The following is a 16902-nucleotide window of genomic DNA, read 5'->3' as shown; positions in this document are numbered from 1 at the left end:
ACATTTTTATCTGTAGCACCACCCAACTTTAAAACCTCTGTTATCAAAGGTCCTCTCCCAAACAGCCAGTTTCTACGTCTGAAGCACTCTTCCTCTGCCACGTCAGTCTAACGAGCTTTCTCCTTCCCATCTCCACTGCCCCTTCGGCTCCTCACTGCCTCTCACCTGAGCGGTCCAACAGTCTTTCTTTCCTTGTCTCCATTTCCACTCACTTTACCCACTCTTGCCAAAGGATGGCTCTGACTTATCCCGTGACAAGAACACATATATTTAGGAATTTTGCAATCAAAATGGGGCTTGGCTCCAGCTCTCCCATTTATTAGCCTACTCAGCCATGGGAACATTAAACTTTCTAAGCTCAGTTTTTTAATGTGTAAAATGAAGGATAATAATAGTATGCATTCCTTAGGATTGTCATGAGAGTTACATGAGATAATGCCTGCCAAGGGTTCAGCAACATGCCTTGCATAGAGTAAATGTTCAATAATTTTATCTTTATCAGTGTTTTTATCCTGCTGAACACCTGAAGCAGTGGTTAGTAAAAGTAGAGTCCTCAGCTTGGTCTTCAGCTTGGTCTTCAAGGCCCTCCACATCTTGGACCCAATGTATTCTTAAAGCATTACCACCCATTTCTACCATGTATATAAACATTATATCTCATGATTGGATTCGGAAGAGGTGGTATATATACACAATGGAATACTACTCAGCCATAAAAATGAATGACATAATGCCATTTGCAGCAACATGGATGGAACTAGAGAATCTCATCCTGAGTGAAATGAGCCAGAAAGACAAAGACAAATACCATATGATATCACTTATAACTGGAATCTAATATCCAGCACAAATGAACATCTCCTCAGAAAAGAAAATCATGGACTTGGAGAAAAGACTTGTGGCTGCCTGATGGGAGGGGGAGGGAGTGGGAGGGATCGGGAGCTCGGGCTTATCAGACACAACTTAGAATAGATATACAAGGAGATCCTGCTGAATAGCATTGAGAACTTTGTTAAGATACTCATGTTGCAACAGAACAAAGGGTGGGGGGGAAAATGTAATTGTAATGTATACATGTAAGGATAACCTGACCCCCTTGCTGTACAGTGGGAAAATAAAAAAATTAAAAAAAAATTATGCAAACCTTAGAAATACTGAACTATATCATGTTTCCTAAGTGTCACCCCGCAGTCCCTGTCCTATTTTTTTTTTTCAGGTTTTTTTTTTTTTTTTCTGCTTAGAGTTTCCCCTTCAACCTTTTTCTCCTTTCCATTGCAACCTCTTTTTAAAAATTTCTTTTGTGAAGGTTTTTTTTTTTGATCTCTCAACTATGTAATAAATCCATCCTTTGAACTCTGTAGTGTTTCAAGCATAGTTTTCCTGTGTTAAGCTCTATCCTAAGACATTCATTAAGTACCTGTCTCATTGACTGTTAGATTCTAATCTGATGATCAGGGACTAGGACTTGCAGGGCCCCCAGTTATGAGGGTATATATTGACTCCTGCTCAAGGGCACCCAAGCAACTCTGTGACTCTGTGATTTGAGGATGAAATCCAGCTGAGTTCTGTTCACCAAACTAAGCCCCATGACACAGGGATGTATCTACCCAGAAAGCTTCCTTTTGTGTCCAGTTTGCATAAAGGTGCCATATACAGTAGTGGATCCAGCATTGATTTCACTCATCTTTGTATCCCAACCAACTCCAAGTACTTAGCACAGGAGCATATACATAGCAAGTGCTTGATCAACCCAGTTTAGTTGATTCTGATTTAACTAAGTCCAGTTGTGAAAAATAAGACCACAAACTCAAGCTTTAGCGTCTGTGTTGGTCATTTTCCAGGGCTTTGTGCAGAAAGGAATAGAATTGAGGGTCCTAACAAACCCCACTAACTGCCACCATTTCTTACTCTGAAATGGGAAAAAAAAATTGTTAAGTTGCTGAGGATTTAGTTTTTTCTCTAACAGGCAATTTATAGGACATCTGGCTCTATTTTGAGGACTGGTTTCTCCTTTGTTCCCAATAAAGTGAAGCTCTAGCAGGGACATGTCAGCACCAGTATTGTTATATAAGAGAAAATCTCGTTGTCTCTTAAATTAATTAAAAATTAATTCATCATGGAGTTCATCTGGTGGTTTGTAAAAGTGGTCCTGATACCAGCAAAGCTGAGGGCGGCGGTCATCTTTATTACATACAAGAATGATGTTGGGTGATGTTGAGCCTCCACAGAAGCCTTGGAAACCTCTTCCACACACCATCCCTAACTCCTGCTTAGTTGTCTGCTATTTCATTTTGAGAACTTAATGACGTATTTGTGTTACAGCTCTTGTTTGGAAAGTCCGTGACATTCTCATCTGTCATTCTGCCTTTGAGGTGAGTGAGTTCAAAATCTCTAAGTTTAGTTAAAAAGGACAAAAATCATTTGCGTCTAAAATATGAGGATGTCAGCCAGAGGTGATATGAGGTATGGAATTTGGAGCTCAAGGACCCTGGTAAAAATGACCTGACTCAAATCACTCCTAAGATTCAGAACAGACCTAAGAAACATGCAGCAACATGGGCACAAATGAACCAGAACTGGTCTCTCCTGCCGTGAGCTGTGGTGTAGGTCGCAGACGCACCTCGAATCCTGTATTGCTGTGGCTGTGGCGTAGGCTGGCAAGGGTAGCCCTGATTGGACCCCTAGCCTGGGAACCTCCACACGCCACAGGTGCAGCCCTAAAAAGCAAAAAAAAAAAAAGTTTTCCATCTTTACACCTCCTCTGTGCCTGCAGAGGCAAATACTCCATGGGTGGGCAAATAGCCAGTAGGAAACTCTGGAACCGGAAAGGGTGGCCTGATCAAACAGTAGCTCCTCTTCTCCTCTTTAGCTCCAGGAAGCCACTGCTCTGCAGGAATGCCTGCCCAGTGCTGCTCGATTTTTCAAATGGAGGTTGGCATTCTGGATTTTTATGAAAAATCTCCTTTTCTTTAGTACTGGCAATTAATTCAAAAAAGTTTTTGAAACTCATAGACAAAACCATACTCTTCTGTGTGGGGACCCACAGTGGCCTGCAGACCACCAGTTTGCTACCCTTCCTTTAAAATTAGAGCAGGCTCCTGGTCCATGGACTCTGAAAAAAGAACATGCATAGAGCTAGATTTTTGGTTTATTAACAACCAGTTGCATCATTACATTCTCTGTTCAAAGAGGGGCATTCTTTCCCCTTAAGAATGCCAGAACTATAGCTCATGGGGAAAAAAATAAGACAGCATTTGTCTTGCTTTTATGGTTACTTTTATTGTGTAATGATGGTGGAAGTGACCTTTTCCTCCCTGCTTGTAAATGAGCTGTAATGGGAATGAGACTCATTCAGTAAAGGTGGCAAATAAAACTCCTAGAGCGTATTCAAATTCTCAGTAACCTGCTGAAATTAGAATTCAGGACTGACTTTGGAAATGTGGTCTGTGGCCTCTCTAGCTATTAGCTGTTAGGAGATCCAGGTCAGAGGAGACTCATTAACAGGAACCTTTGTAAACCCAAGTGTTGAATATGGCTTCAGATTTTTGAAAATGCATCCTGAATGTTCTTAATTTTATAAATTCTTGGAGTTTCCGTCGTGGCACAGTGGTTAACGAATCCGACTAGGAACCATGAGGTTGCGGGTTCGATCCCTGGCCTTGCTCAGTAGGTTAAGGATTCGGCGTTGCCGTGAGCTGTGGTGTAGGTTGCAGACATGGCTCAGATCCCCTGTTGCTGTGGCTCTAGCAAAGGCCGGCGGCTACAGCTCCTATTAGATCCCTAGCCTGGGAACCTCGATATGCGGCGGGTGTGGCCCTAGAAAATTAAAAAAAAAATTATAAATTCTGCTTACCGTATACGACTTTGACGATATAAATTTTAACAACAGCTTCTATTGAACTTCCCTTTTATCTAGTTACTCATTCAGGTAATTCGATAAATATTTATTGAACACCTGCTAGTGCCAAGCACTCACCTAGGTACAAGGGATCCATCATTTAACAAAACTGATGAAGGAGTTCCCATTGTGGGTCAGCAGTAACAAACCCAACTAGTATCCATGAGGACATGGGTTCAATCCCTGGCCTCCCTCAGTGGGTTAAGAATCTGGCATTGCTATGAGCTGTGGTGTAGGTCACAAATGCGGCTCGGATCCTGAGTTTCTGTGGCTGTGACGTAGGCTGGTTCCAACTTGACAGCTCTGATTTGACCCCTAGTCTGGGAACTTCCATGTGCTGCAGGTGCGGCCCTAAAAAGACAAAAAAAAAAACCACAAACAAACAAACAAAAAAACTGATGAAGATCCTTGCACTCAAGGAGCTTATATATCAATGAATACATAATAAATATTATAGAATGCCAAAAGGAAATAAGTGCAATGGAAAAAATAAAAGTAGAGCAGGCTAAGAGGGACCCGCGAGGGGGGGTGTGCCCATTGGATTTTTAAGTTGGCAAGTCAGAGTGGGCCTCCTGTGACCTGAGTAATGACCTGCAGAGGGAAAGTTGGTGTTTTTTATTGTTTCCCTTTTTTTTTTCCCACTTGTCAAAGAAGTATAAGCTAAGTGATAAAGAGCTGGTACATGGTATGTATGCTGATGGAATTCATGTCTTTCATGCAAAGAAGACAAATTTAATGTAAACTATTCTGCAAGTTGAGGGAAACGTTTTTTAGTAAACTTTACAAAGTTCTCATACATTTTTATTTGGTGTTTAGTATAACTCACTGAGGAAGGTGGAATGATTTCTAAATTTTTTAGGTGAAAAAATGAAGCTTGAAGATTTGCTTCATTTCCTTTCCCTTCAGTGGTTCTTCACTGCCTCCCTCTGATTCCCCATTCCACTGATCATTATTCACAAGACCCTTTATGATCTGGCTTCTGCTTACTTTTTTACACCATGTCTGGCCAATTTCCCTTTCACTGTCCATACTCCAGCCATACTGAGCTGCTTCCTTTCCCTCATTTGCTAAGCCCTCTCCTGCCTCAGGACCTTTGCACATGCTATTCTCCATCACCTCCTCTGGCTACAGTGGATACTCCTAGTCTCCACTTAAGCCCCACTTCTTCTGGTGAGCCTTCTCTGATCCCACCGAAGCTGAATTTGGTGCCCTGTGCTTATCCTTCTCATAATACTAACTGCTGTTTCAGTTATTGCTTGTCTGTGAGCTCCTGGAGGGCAGAGACTGTGTCTTCTCCATCACTGCATACCCAGTGCTTGGCATAGTTTTTGGTCCATATGGGTCCTTCAACTGATGAATGAACAACGTGATTAATCAGTTGTTCAGAACATATAGGAAGCTCAGATCCAGAAACTCTTATGCAGCATCTCCTAGGTCCAGAGCTTTCAATAGATTTATCCTGGTCATTGTAATTTGTCTTCAGAGCGCTACACAATGATGCTCATCTTTCATCCAAACTAACATGAAATCCACAGTCTGACCAAGTGAACATTCCCTTCCCTCTTTTAGAGTTTTTTCTTGACCTTCCAAGATGATACCCTAATCACTTTATGTGTGCCTCCTCTGGAAGCAGAATGCTTCATAAGGTTCTCTTTCGGGCTCACTACTTCTGCTAACTTCAGTTTCCTTCTGCCAGGTGTATCCTGTCCTTGTCATAACTGCCACTGCAGAAGAAAAGCTATCTCCTTCCTCTCTTTCCCTAGTCTAGGCCTCTCTAGAATTCCTCTAGTTTTGATAATTACTTACCAACATCTAGCAATTTCCCAGCCCTGCTCCAACTCACCTCTTTTCTGTCCATGGAAATAAGCCAAGTGTGCTCACTGGAGTTTGATTCCTACTTCCTTTTTTTTTTTTTTAATGTCTTTTTTAAGGCTGTACCATGGCATATGGAAGTTCCCAGGCCAGGGGTTGAATCGGAACTACAGCTGCCCACCTACACCACATCCACAGCAACTCAGGATCCGAGCCACATCTGAGACCTAACCATAGCTCATGGCCATGCCGGATCCTTAACCCACTGAGTGAGGCCAGGGATTGAACCCACGTCCTCATGGATATTAGTTGAGTTCGTTGCTACTGCGCTGAGACAGAAACGCCCTGATTGCTACTTTCAAGGTTACCTGCTGCTTTGTCTTCTCTTTGCTAAACACTGATCTTGCATATGAATTGAAAAATGTCTTGATTATCTAAATGGCTAAGACTTTCTTGATTATAGCAATTAGCAGTAAGCATCATTAACTCAAAGGAAGATAGTAGCCATCATTAACTTCATGGTCCAGTACGCCTGCCATATATGCCATATATATATGTTTGGCTTAGGATGTACCAACATTGCCCAGTTATTTCCATTTTTCCCTCACAGCAGAAATAGAACTTTGGGAACTTCTTGTGCTTGATCACCCACTCCAAGTATAATAGTGACAGTTTGCTGGCTGCAGTGGAAGAAAAATACACTAGAGTATTTTAATTTGAAAATTTGATTGTTAATACATAAGGGTTCCGTAGGGGCCTTCAAGTAGACAGAGTCCTCTGACCCACATGGTATCCTTTGGTTTCCACAAAACCTCAAGGCCCATTTTGAAGATGAGGCATAAGAGGCTTGGAAAAGTCAAGTGATCTTATTAAGTCCAAGGTCAGACAGAAGTAGCAGAACTAGAACATCAGCCTGGGTGCTTCCTCTGTTGAATCAGACCACCTCTCTTTAGCTCTTATTTATATGCAGTCTGTACCTTTACAGAATGTGTCCTCTTTTTAATGCCAGGGACACTTCACGGGAACAGGGACTGTCCAGTAGAGAATTCCTTCATCCATTATTCGTGCTTAATGTTTTTCTTCATTACAAGTTTTTAAAGTGATATGCATTCTGGAGTTCCTGTGGTGGTGCAATGGTGATGAATTATTCGTAAGGATGCGGGTTTGATCCCTGGCCTTGCTTAGTGGGTTAAGGATTCAGCATTGACATGAACTGTGGTGTGGGTCATAGACACAGCTCAGATCATGAATTGCTGTGGCTTTGATGTAGGCCAGCAGTTGCAGCTCCAGTTTGACCCCTAGCCTGGGAACTTCCATTTGCCAAGGGTGAGGCCCTAAAATGACAAAGAAAAAAAAAAAAGTGATAAGCATTCTGATTTGGGCCCAGATTACTTAAATCCTCATAAATCAGGAAAATGTGATGAGAACATACAGATAATTTTGCTTACCTGAATGTTCAGAACAACAAATGCAATTCAGAGAAGTGTCACAGGAGACAGTTTCCAACCACTACTATATGCCTCAGTTTTCTTACGTAGAAATCTGACAACTTGAAATGCAGTGAAGGAAAAAACAAAAAGCATAATTTTTTTAAAATAAAGCAACACCTTCAAGAGCCAGCAATATATAAATATTCAATCTAATCATTTTTAAATAAAATTTGATCCGAAGAAAAATATTGTCATATATGGTGATGCTAGTGATTCATAGATGTTGTGTGTCTGAGTCCTTACCATATGTTTTTTAAATCTCCTAATTTTAGAGCACTTTCTAAAAATAATCAGATATCTGAGCAAGTCTGCTTTTCTGCAAGTCCATGATATTTAGAGTTCACATAGCGATTATTAGTAAGGTGTGAAATTACATCCCTGACAATTCAGAAGTATTCCATGAAAAAAAAGTTGTTCATGAATATCAGGTTATAGTTTAATTTTGACTTATGTTTAGCATTTTGTTATGTGTTGCAGAATTCTAAAGACAACCATTTTTAAGCTAGGAATTACATAGCTGTAAAGTAATTAATTCTAACTAGTACCTTTTAATATTTTGGAAAACATGAAAATAGCTAATAAAAAAGCATGAGCAGAACTATTGCTAATTTTGAAGTGCTTAATATTCATATTTACATAATCCAGATGGAAAACATTCATGATGAAGTTTTAGTATAAATTTTACCCTTGAACATAGATTTTGAAAATTTAATCTCACAACTATGTATATATTGCCCTCAGAAAATTAATAGCAGGTGCCTCACGCTTTAAGTGAATATGACTGCCTTAAATGGAGCCTGAATTTGTGAAGAGTGTATCATTGCTGACCAATTGCTGTACTATTTGGATTAGTATCAGTTATGGATTATGGATCACTAATGGCTAATTGCCTGTAGTCATGTTAGGTCAAGTTTGAAATATGATTTTTTTATTTTATTACTCAATGAATTGATTACATTTATAGTTGTACAATGATCATCACAATCCAGTGAAATGTGATTTTTGAAGTTCACTCATCTTCCAGGATAGCCACAAATTTCAGCTTTTTCCTCAAGACAGTTTTCGCCTTGTAGCCTCTGTTCTTGCACCCAACATTCTCAATCCCCATGCAGCTCAGGAAGGCACAGATGTGAACACCTCTCTGCACAAGCACACACAGTATGAAGGTAATATCTCCTGTCTTGCAAGGAGCCATGGGTAAGACAACTTTGCAGACTCTGTGGAAACACAGAGCCTCTTGTGTGTCCTGAGGTCTCCCACTTGACTGTGTAACAGGAGAGAATTTAAAAATTATCAGAGGCAACTTCATGATGTCCCCTTCACATCTGGGGCTTTAGAGTATTGTGAAGAAAGTTCCTTCACTATAACTAATACTTAAATGTAATTTAACTAAGAAAGAGAGAACTTTGTTTCAACCATCAGAGGTTGATGGTGGGAATCTCTGGACTTACTTAAGAGGATGTAAAAAGCAACATAATAGTACAAGTAAAATAAAGACATCAAATCACAAGAATGAAAACCTGTGCTCTACTAGACCTCAGGGGAACTGGTATGAAAGACTGCCGTGTGCTTTATGGTATGTTCAGATATGATAAATTAAAGCCACTGTTAAGCATCTATTACAACGTCTCGCCACCAACCTCCTGAAATAGTAGAAGTACAACCTATGAAAAGAAAATTTCAGTTAGCAGTGTACTTAACTTTACAACCAAAATGTAGATGATGATGTATACTGTTGGATTAAAAAAGTTGACTAATACCACAACATTTAAAACAGTCAAGCCTTTTATTCAGTATTTTTAAAACTGCTACCTTAGAAGAAATATATGAATCTAGAGTTAATACTAAATGGTATTAATATTTAAAGATAGTTAGGAAATTAAAGATTATAGACAAGTTGAGCTTCAAATACAAGTAATAAACTAAATTACTTTAATAATACTTTAAATTTTGGTTAACAGTCAAATAGCATTATTGTTTCCTTTTTCCTAATTTTAAGGTGATGGGATGTTTCTATAGTAACATTGTTACTATATTGTTTGTTCTAAGACTAGTTGTTTGTTCTAAGACTAGTTGGCTAAATGACATAATGTCTTAGAGATTAAACTAGTTTTTCAGGTATTCAATGATCACTCTTATGCTCATTATCAGTGAAATAGATGCCAAGTATAGCTTTATTAATCTGAGAGTCTTTAGGGTAAAATTTATTGTATTGTACTAAAAAATGTATTTTCCTATGTCCTCAATTTTAAAAAGATATTCCTTTCCAGTTTTCATATGATAAAACTTGGGAAATTGCCACACCAAAAAAATGGGTTTTGTTGTGAAGAAAATTATGAAAAAGAGGGGACTTTGTGGACAAATTCAGTGGCTTCACTTAAGACTTTATTTCACTTAAGGAGGCTAGTTGACAGGGAGATTAGAGGATGGTGTTACCTCCTCACACACACTTTTCTTTTCTTTCTTCCCAGCTGCTGATTATTACTGAGAGGAGAAAATGTCAGCATTCCCTTTATCAGATACTAATGCAGCATCTCAAGCAGTAAAAATTGGCAGTAGGACCCAAGGTCGGTCCACCACAGGGGTTTACAACATGCACCGATAAAATAAAATATGACCGTAACTCAGTGGCCTGAAATCAAAAAGAACATTTAGCCTGAATTTAATATTTACATGATTAGAGAGACTTCTTACTTTCTATATCTTCCTTCAAATAACTGAACTGGGTCATATTTATTCTTCAACCAGGAACAAAAAGAGATTATTTTTTTTCTTTTGATCCCCAGATGGGTTGGATTGTTATCAAGTTTCTTACCGGGAAAGGTTAAGTTAATATTTTGATAACAAGATCTTCAAAGTGAGCCACAAGCTTATATAAGGAGAGCTAGATTTTATAAGCTAGAATGTCAAGGATAAAGAGTAAAAGTCATACAGTGGTGATTATTCTTAGTGTAAAGTTCATATCACTCTATCCCAACAACTCTCTTAACATACCACCTTGTCCTTTATAATCAAGTGTTGAAAGAGACCTTAGAGAGCCCAAGAGCTTGTTTGGGGTCAAGCAGCTACTATAAATAAGTATATCCATTACTTGCAAATAATAAGACCGATAGAAACCATGCAGTTTATAACAGTTCCCAAGGTTCTCATCCCTGGGTATACATTCTCTGTGTCATTGAGTGTGGGCAGGAACATGACTATGAGTATGAAGACTTCTTACTCCCATGATTAGGTTATGTTATATAGCAAAGACGGAAGGATCTTGGAAATGTCATTAAGGTCCCTTATCAGTTGATTTTAAGTTATTCCAAAGGGAGATTGTCCTGGGTAGGCCTGACCAAATGCACTCTTTAAAAGACAGTCTCGAGTTTCCAGATAGAGGTCAGAGAGGTTCGGAGCAACAGATAGGCTTTCCTACCAACTCTAAGAAGAAAATTGATGCATAAAAAGGCACAGGTGGGGAGTTCCCTTCGTGGCTCAGTAGTTAATGAACCCGACTAGGATCCATGAGGATGCAGGTTCAATCCCTGGCCTCACTCAGTGGGTTAAGGATCTAGTGTTGCCGTGAACTGTGGTGTAGGTCGCAGATGTGGCTCGGATCCTGTGTTGCTGTGGCTGTGGTGTAGGCTGGCAGCTGTAGCTCTGATTTTACCCCTAGCCTGGGAACTTCCATATGCCTAGGGTGTGGCCCTGAAAAGAAAAAAGAAAAAAAGAGAAAGACAGAGAAAAGGCCCATGTGGCAGGGCCTTCATCAATAAGGTGACTTCTTGTTGCTGAAGACCTCGGTCCTAAAACTGCACAGAACTCAATTCTGCCAACAGCTAATGAACTTGGAAGAGGCTTAGATGAGACTGCAGCCCCAGCAGACACCTTGATTTCAGCCTGGTTAGACCTTGGACATAGAACCCACCAAAGCCATGCCTAGACTCCGAACTCCAAAACTCTGGGTAATAAATTATGGGATAATAAATTTGTGTTATTTTTAAGTTGCTGAATTCATGGTATCTTGTTACACAGCAATAGAGAATATAAAGGGAGGGGCACGATCTTCTCTATGACTAAACTGATTGAAAAGGGACACAAGAGTGGAGACCATTTAGAGAAACTGTCATGATCCAAGCAAAAGATAGTGGTGGTGGCTTGGATTTGGATTCTAGCAGTAGAGATTTTAAAATAAATTTGAAAAGTAAAACAGGGCTTGCTGATAAGTAGGTTTGAGAGGGTAGAAAGAAAGGAAATAATCAAGAATCATTCTTAGGAGTTCCCATTGTGGCTCAGGGGGTTAAGAATCCAGCATAGTTTCTATGAAGATGCAGGTTCAATCCCTGGCCTTGCTCAGTGGGTTAAGGATCTGGCATTACCACAAGCTGCATCTCAGATCACAGATTTGGCTCAGATCCAGCATTGCTGTGGCTGTGGTATAGGATGGCAGCTGCAGCCCCAATTTGACCCCCAACCTGAGAACTTCCATATGCCACAGGTGCAGCCCTAAAAAGAAAACAAACAAACAAAAAAGAACAATTCTCAGGATTTTGGCATGAGCAAATAAGTAGATGGTGGCCCTATTTACTAAATATTGAAAGATTAGCAAAGGGATATTTTGGCCTACAGGCTGGGACCCAAAGATGGTATTCAGTTTTAGAAATATTATATTTTGCCAAGTTAGCAGTTAGATGTACGTAATACATATTTGTGTATATATGTATATGTACACATATTCATGTATATGTATGTTTTTATGTAATATGGTTATTTGTCTTAAAATTAAGATGATAGTAAAGTTCATTTTCCTTTTCCTCCTCACTTAACAGCAAAACATGAATTTGAATGATTTCATAATATTCCACGATACATTCTTCTTAAGTATTTAACCAGTCCTTTATTCCTCTATTGGTGTATAGTTAAACAGTTTTAATTTTTTCCCTTTTATGAATTATGTCCTGAAGAGTATGAACATTATTGATTTTTTAAAATGTATTCAATAACCTTCTAGAAAGATGGGAGAAATTTACATTCGCTCCAGTAGGATATAGTTGACCTCACTAGTTGACCTCACTTTCCCCACTGAGTGTTATTACTTTATTTATTTATTTATTTGTTTAGTCTTTTTGCCTTTTCTAGGGCTGCTTCCCGCGGCATATGGAGGTTCCCAGGCTAGGGGTCGAATTGGAGCTGTGGCTGCCAGCCTACACCAGAGCCACAGCAACGTGGGATCCAAGCCGTGTCTGCAACCTACACCACACCTCACGGCAACACGGGATCCTTAACCCACTGAGCAAGGCCAGGGATCAAACCCGCAACCTCATGGTTCCTAGTTGGATTCGTTAACCACTGTGCCATGACGGGAACTCCTGAGTGTTATTACTTTAAAAGCAACTTTGCCAGTATAAAGGTGAGGAAAAAAAAAATCTCATTTCTCTAATAATTTATCATAACCATTATTCTGCAGGTATGCTTTAATCTTTTATTTTTGCTTTGTTTTGTTCTTTCTTATATGGCCTGACCTCCCTCCCATAACTGGATTCAGGTCCTGTTCTTAGTGAGACACGAGGAGATGGAATGACACCATTAAATCTATCATTCTGCATGAAAACATGGATATATTCTCTGATATAGTTTTCAAACTTATGTCTAGGATCAGGTGCAGTCCTTATCCTGAATTAGCTTTCTTCTAAAAACAGAGCATAAAATACTTTTTTAAATATAGTTTGCCTATATGGAAGAAAAAGTTGAAAAGTCTTTAGCGTTTTTCATTCTGTTTTTCTGTGTTTGTAAATGGTATATTTCAGATAATACAACCATCCTTCTGAGCTAAAACTGTCCATTAAAACCTCTACAATAGGGAGTTTCCATTGTGTCGCAGCAGAAATGAATCTGACTAGTATCTTTGAGGATGTGGGTTCGATCTTTGGCCTTGCTCAGTGGGTTAAGGATCTGGTGTTGCCATGAGCTGTGGTGTAGGTCACAGACACAGCACGGATCCCATGTCATTGTGGCTGTGGCCTAGGCTGGTAGCTCCAATTTGATCCCTAGCCTGTGAAACTTCATATGCTGCAGACATGGCCCTAAAAAAAGCAAAAAACAAAGCCAAAAAACCCCTCTATATCTCAAGAATATTTAAAACATAGTCCATGTATGAGGGTGTTTATTATTTCATAATGGTTCCTTGTGAATGATGGGCTCGTAAGGGGTGATTGTTAGTTTATTTTTATTTCTTTTCTATATTGGCCAGATGTTCAATATGCAACATGTAATTTTCTCTAAAAATACAGATTTGAATAGAACCTTAAATGTTAATAAAAAACACTTTAAGATGTCTTAGAAAGCAATTCCTTGAAACTGCTTTAAAAATCAGGAATACACAGAAGCAACCTAAACATTTGCAGGGATTAAATGAAAAAAACTTCTGAAGAAGCAGGCTTCTACGATGTACTAGTTGTATGCCATAACACTTGACCTCAAAGCAATAATTATACTTTGGTAAAAGCTCAAATCACGCTTTAAATATATTTTTAAACACCCTTTTAAAATGGATCAGAAGGAAAAAAAAAAAATGCCAAAGTCACAATTGGTGAAGGGATAAGCCAGGATGCTGTGATGTCAGGAAGCTTGACTTTCAGAAAGAAAGAAAACCTTTCAAAGCTCAGCATCAAGCACATATGTCAGTTATTAAATGGCATTTGGAAACCACATTAAGAAAAGAAACCTGGAGTTCCCGTCGTGGCGCAGTGGTTAACGAAGCCGACTAGGAACCATGAGGTTGCGGGTTCGATCCCTGCCCTTGCTCAGTGGGTTAAGGATCCGGCGTTGCCGTGAGCTGTGGTGTAGGTTGCAGATGCGGCTCGGATCCCATGTTGCTGTGGCTCTGGCATAGGCTGGCGGCTATGGCTCCGATTCGACCCCTAGCCTGGGAACCTCCATATGCCGAGGGAGCAGCCCAAGAAATAGCAAAAAGACAAAAAAGAAAAGAAAAGAAAAGAAAAGAAACCTACACGGAGTTCCTATTGTGGCTTCACAGGTTAAGAACCCAATATAGTGTCTGTGAGGATGTGAGTTCAATCCCTGGCCTCACGCAGTGGGTTAAGGATCCAGTGTTGCCACAAGATGCGGCTCAAATTCACTGTTGCCGTGGCTATGATGTAAGCGGGCAGCTGCATCTTAGATTTGACCCCTAGCCTGGGGACTTCCATATGCTGCAAGTGTACCCCTAAAAAGAAGAAAAAAAAAGCAGAAGCCTGCAGGCTTCTTTTTGTTAATGATGATAACATCTGTTAAGTTTTTTCTTTGTGCTGGGTAGTCTGCTCTGTGCTTCACATGCACTCACTTTTTAAAGACTTTACAGAATTTTTGTTAAGTTGGTCAGTTTTATGAACAAGGAAATCATGTGCACAGAGACAGCTTGCCCAAGATCACCCCTTGGTAAACAGTGAGAGTCAGGTTTAACCTCAGAATTGTCTCACTCCTAATTCTTGCTTTCAGCTATTGTAATCTTTAGCCTGCTATCTATCTAAAGTGCTTTTCTTCCAATTATAAGCGATTTAACCCCAACTGCTTTCAAGACTGGCGGTCATTGGGTCAGACTACATGCAGCTTGCTTCTCTGCTCTGACCACCTCTAATCATTGCTCTTTGCAAAGGCGCTTGGTGGACGCAGACCCTCACTCACTGGCCCACTTTGCTTCAAGCTGGACACCCACCCTTTCTTCCTTTGACCCCAAAAGCACAACTTAAACAACATTGAGAGTGTGACACACTTGATTGCAGTTGAGATGGTGAAAGCGATGACTGCAAAGGGCAGGAAACTACTCAAATTCCGTATCAGACAACACCGTTCCTGAGGGTTTACCAGCAATTCCTCACCATGGGGGATTTCCTTCTCAGATTCAGACCCCTGGAAACATTGCTGGGCACTCTGCCTTTCTTCTGCAATTTGTTTTTATAACCCTCATCTGGCTTCCCAATTCTCCAGTACTCTCTCAAACTGGGAAGCTCATACAGTATGCAGACTAGGCTCCAATCATCTGTATTTTAATAACTTGCTAAGATATTCTACTAAGTCAAGTGCCATTCACTCAGGGTCTCAGTGCTCACCTTTACGAAAGACTGCCTGCACATTTTAAATTACAGGTTTCTTCTTTAACGCTTCCCCCAGCGACCTCAGCAAACCCTATGTATTAGTCAGGGTTCTCCAGAGAAACAGAACCAATAGAAAACACACACAGAGATAGATAGATAGATAGATAGATAGATAGATAGATAGATAGATAGATAGATATAAAAATATATAACCTGGAGTTCCCATCGTGGCTCAGTGGTTAATGAATCTGACAGGTATCCTTGAGGACGAAGGTTAGCTCTCTGACCTTGCTCAGTGGGTTGAGGATTCAGCGTTGCCCTGAGCTGTGGTGGTGTAGGTCACAGATGCGGCTCAGATCTGGCATTGCTGTGACTGTGGCATAGGCCAGCAGCTATAACTCCAAATCGACTTCTAGCCTGGGAACCTCCATATGCTGCAGGTGCAGCCCTGAAAAGACAGAAGACCAAAAAAAAATAAAATAAAAAATAAAATATATAATCTAGCCATCTACCTATTTACCTAGAGAGGTTTATTTTATTTTATTGTGGTTTTTTTTTTAGGGCCACACCTGCAGCATATGGAAGTTCCCAGGCCATGGGCAGAATCAGAGCTATAGCTGCTGGCCTACGCCATAGCCATGGCAATTCAGGATCCTTAACCCACTGAACAAGGCCAGGGATCGAACCTATGTCCTTATGGATACTAGTCAGGTTCGTTAACCACTGAGCCACGAAGGGAGCTCCCAAGAGGTTTATTCTAAAGCACTGGCTCATGCAGTCGTGGGAGCTAGCACATCCAAAATCTGTAGAGCAAGCTAGCAGAGTAGAAATTCAGGTAAGAGCTGATGTTGCAGTCTTTAATTAATTCTGCAGGACAGGACAGGATAGGCAGGCTGGAAACTCAAAGACAGCTTTCAGTCATGAGGTCTAATTCCTTCTTCAGGAAACCTGTCCTTTTTTTCAAATTTTTTTATTCAAGTATAGTTGATGTATGATATTTTATAGGGTATAAGTATACAATATAGTGATTCACAGTTTTTAAAGGTTATACTCCATTTATAGTCATTACAAAATATTGGCTATATTTCCTATATTATACAATATATCTTTGTAGTTTTTTTGTTTTTGTTTTTGTTTTTGTTTTTGTTTTTGTTTTTTTTCGCTACACCCACAGCATGTGGAAGTTCCTGGGCCAGGGATCAAACCTGTGCCACAGCAGCAACAACACTCAATCCTTAACCTACTGCGCCAGAAGGGAACTTCCTCCTTGTAGCTTATTTTATTTTATTTTTTGCCTTGTATCTTATTTTGTATATAGTAGTTTGTACCTCTTAATCCCTACCCCTACATTGTACTTCTCCCGTTCCCTCGCCCTATGGATAACCACTAGTTTATTCTCTATATCTGTAAGCCTGCTTCTTTTTTGTAATATTTACTAGTTTTTTTGGACTCCCCATATAAATATCACACAATATTTGTCTCTGTTTGATTTATTTCACTTAGCATAATATCATCTAAGTCCATCCATGTTGTTGCAAATGGCAAGATTTCGTTACTTTTTTATGGTTGAGTAGTATTCCATCATGTATAACCACATCTTCTTTATCCATTCATCTATTGATGGACA

At 39.8% G+C, this 16902-nt stretch overlaps 1 protein-coding gene and 1 long non-coding RNA gene across 21 annotated transcripts in view; one reads left to right on the top strand and one right to left on the bottom strand.

Annotated features, from left to right (window-relative positions):
- The window catches only part of OXR1 (oxidation resistance 1), a 519861-nt gene that overhangs the window by 339367 nt on the left and 163592 nt on the right, over positions 1 to 16902 (top strand). For 8 of the 19 annotated variants that reach the window (XM_085021886.1, XM_085021881.1, XM_085021887.1 and 5 more), the window contains one exon: positions 2323 to 2372. The exons of the other annotated variants lie outside the window; for them this stretch is intronic. The gene's annotated coding sequence lies outside the window, so the exon portion shown is untranslated. The remainder of the gene's footprint in view (positions 1 to 2322; positions 2373 to 16902) is intronic. 19 annotated transcript variants of the gene reach the window in all.
- LOC106510005 (uncharacterized) overlaps positions 1 to 16902 on the bottom strand; it is a 77122-nt gene that overhangs the window by 36237 nt on the left and 23983 nt on the right. Inside the window, exon 3 of one of the 2 annotated variants that reach the window (XR_014843517.1) lies at positions 7159 to 7259. The exons of the other annotated variant lie outside the window; for it this stretch is intronic. This is a non-coding gene — a long non-coding RNA (uncharacterized LOC106510005). Of the gene's footprint in view, positions 1 to 7158; positions 7260 to 16902 lie in introns of those variants that run through there. 2 annotated transcript variants of the gene reach the window in all.

The sequence above is a fragment of the Sus scrofa genome, chromosome 4 (assembly GCF_054392235.1).
Source record: "Sus scrofa isolate SSC_HxYL_T2T_F1_AM1 chromosome 4, Sscrofa_HxYL_maternal_Yorkshire_Landrace_v2.0, whole genome shotgun sequence".
NCBI lineage: Eukaryota > Metazoa > Chordata > Mammalia > Artiodactyla > Suidae > Sus > Sus scrofa.
The sequence above is the reverse complement of the archived record's forward strand: the minus strand, read 5'-3'. Positions and strand labels throughout refer to the sequence as shown.